Source organism: Salmo trutta, unplaced genomic scaffold, assembly GCF_901001165.1.
Source record: "Salmo trutta unplaced genomic scaffold, fSalTru1.1, whole genome shotgun sequence".
Taxonomy (NCBI): domain Eukaryota; kingdom Metazoa; phylum Chordata; class Actinopteri; order Salmoniformes; family Salmonidae; genus Salmo; species Salmo trutta.
The window spans coordinates 4380533-4383727 of record NW_021822941.1 but is presented as its reverse complement, the minus strand read 5'-3'; positions in this window follow the sequence as shown (position 1 = coordinate 4383727).

Below are 3195 nucleotides of genomic sequence, written 5' to 3'. Positions count from 1 at the left end.
ACCTCTGCAACCGTCAACAATACCACAGGAGTCCTTTCTTCCCCCATTCCTCCTGTGTGCTGCCCTTCTGGCAGCTTTATGGGCCTTGCACAGCTGGTGAGCAATCTGCCATTGATTACTCACATGCTCCCAATCAGCCCCAATTAGTCCTGTCTGGAGAACCCGTCGAGACCTGGCACGTCCAGCAGATGGAGCCATCGCCTCGTGATGTATACTCCATCTGTTACCAGGCCTCGACGAGTCTCCCCCTGGTGGCTAACCTGCTGTACGCCACACTTGATTCATTAACTGTTGATTAAATCATTGTTTTCTAACTAGTGACCCATCCACCACCCACCCTCTTCAGAGGACACATATCTTTTTATTTTTTTACAGCTTTTCTGCTACATAGGCAGCGTAGCCTAGTGGTTAGAGCGTTGGACTAGTAACCGAAAGGTTGCAAGATTGAATCCCCCAGCTAACAAGGTACAAATCTGTCGTTCTGCCACTGAGCAAGGCAGTTAACCCACTGTTCCTAGGCTGTCATTGAAAATAAGAATTTGTTCTTAAATGACTTGCCTAGTAAAACATAAAAAATACATACATTACACAATGTACATACAAGTTACTTTTATCTACAGCGATTCACATAACAATAATATATTACTGAACATCAACTCTTTAATCCCACCCCTCAGCCTCTCTCAGCCCATCCCACCTATCACCGTAGACATCGTTTGGTTTCCATGTGCCATATATTTTCCAATTGCTCTGTGATGTTTTATATTACATTTTTAACCTTTATAATTGTATAGTATCCACAGATTGTGAGCTAAAGATGAAAACCTTTCCTACGAGTATTATTATATTATTCAATGATTTGACTTTCCAAATCGCTCAACACTGCTATTTGTAAAGTTAAGGGATCCCTAAGAAGAATTAACGCTCGAATCCCGTTAGCGGGATAGATTTGACAACATCTGGTGAAATTGTAGAGCGCCAAATTCAAACAACAAAAATATAAATATTTAACATTCATATAAATACAAGTGTAATACATCAAAATAAAGCTTAACTTCTTGTTAATCCAGGCGCTGTGTCAGATTTCAAAAAGTCTTTACGGCGAAAGCACACCATGTGATTATCTGAGGACAGAAGCCCCGCATACAAAAACATGAAAACCATTTTTAAACCAGGCAGCTACGACACGAAAGTCAGAAATAGCGATATAATAAATGCCTTACCTTTGAAGATCTTCATCTTTTTGCAATCCCAAATGTCTCAGTGACACAATGAATGGTCGTTTTGTTCGATAAATTCCTTCTTTATATCCCTAAAATGTCCATTTATTTGGCGCGTTTGATTCAGAAATACACCGGTTCCAACTCGCCCAACATGACTAAAAAGTATCTAATAAGTTACCTGTGAACTTGGTCAAAACATTTCAAACAATGTTTCTAATCCAACCTCAGGTACCCTAAAATGTAAATAATCGATACAATTTAAGACGGGATAAACTGTTTCCAATACCGGAGAAAAATAACGAGGAGCGTGCTCCTGTTCACGCGCACCAAAAGACTTGAGTCCATCTGAGTGACACATGGAAGAATAGGACTACTTCTTCATTTCTCAAAAGAAAAACATTGAACAATTTCTAAAGACTGTTGACATCTAGTGGAAGCCATAGGAACTGCAATCTGGGCCCTAATAAATCAGGTTTCCCATAGAAAAGAATTGGAAAACACAATGACCTCAAAACAATTTTTCCCTGGATGGATTGTGCTTGGGGTTACGCCTGCCAAATCAGTTCTGTTATACTCACAGACATTATATGCATATGCATATCCTAGCTTCTGGGCCTGAGTAACAGGCAGTTTACTTTGGGCACGCTTTTCATCCGGATGTGAAAATACTGCCCCCTAGCCCAAAGAGGTGAATGTTGTGATTTTTTTTAAACCATTCCTGAGCCTGTGACCAGAAACAAGCTACACAGGGACAATACCAGAATAAATTATTCAGTGATTCTGTCTCTTCGCATCAAAATCTACAGAGCTGAGATTGTTATATGCCCATATATATAACATTCTGTTGGTGGCAATCATTTGTATAATAATTTAAATTGATGTTCTTGTTGGGAGTAATTTGAATAGTTAGCATTTCAATGGCCATATGAAATAGATACGGAGATAATGGACAGCCTAGTTTTAGTCCTCTTAAAAGCTCAAAACTTTCTGAGAAGTAACCATTATTTACTATTTTACACCTGGGGCAATTCTCCCCCCTTACTCTTTCTCTTTCTGCCCCCTCCTCTCTCTCTCTCTCTCTCTCTCGCTATCCCCCTCTCCCCCCTTCTCCCCACTCTCTCCATCCCTCTCTTCTCTCTTCTCTCTCTCTTTCTCCCCCTCCTCTCTCTCTCTCTTCTCTCTTTTCCTCTCTCTCTCTCGCTCTCTCTCTCTCTTTCTCTCTCAAACACTCTCTCAAACATTGTCTCTCTCAAACACTCTGCAACACACTCTCTCTCTCTAACTTGATGCAGATTAAATCAGTGTTCCTAAATCCTAATCCGGTATAATCCAGCCAAGAGGCCTTTGATCGACTGATAACTGACATGTTTAGGTAAGATTTGGGCCATTTTTAGGCCACTGCTTTAAATTCTTGTCATAATTTTATTTCGTTTTTCATCAATGACGTCTGTTCATGGACTTTACTGAAAGTAAAATAGTCAAAATGAGATTTTTGAATATGTCACATGTTTACTTAGAACCATTGTACTGCACCTGTCTGTACTCATTTCTGTAATGAACACAACGTATTTCACAGATAATGACATTTAATAATAAAACCAAATATGATTATTAAAATCTTGTGATAAAGACTGGTTGTCACACACAGTACAGTCACTTCAATCAAATCATCGGATGGATGGATAAATATATAACAACACCATAGAGGGGGAAAGAACATTATGTAATATTTCTAGGAGTTATTCGACCCGCCCCCTTCTCTCTCTACTTCCCCTCTCTCTGCCTCTCTAGCGCTCTCTCTCTCTCTCTCTACTTCCCCTCTCTTTGCCTCTCTAGCGCTCTCTCTCTCTTTCAATCTCTAGTGCTCTTTCCCTCCCTCCCCCTCTCCCTCCCTCCTCCTCTCCCTCCCCCTCTTCCTCCTCTCCCTCCTCCTCTCCCTCCCTCCCTCCCTCCCGCCCCCTCCCCCTCTCCC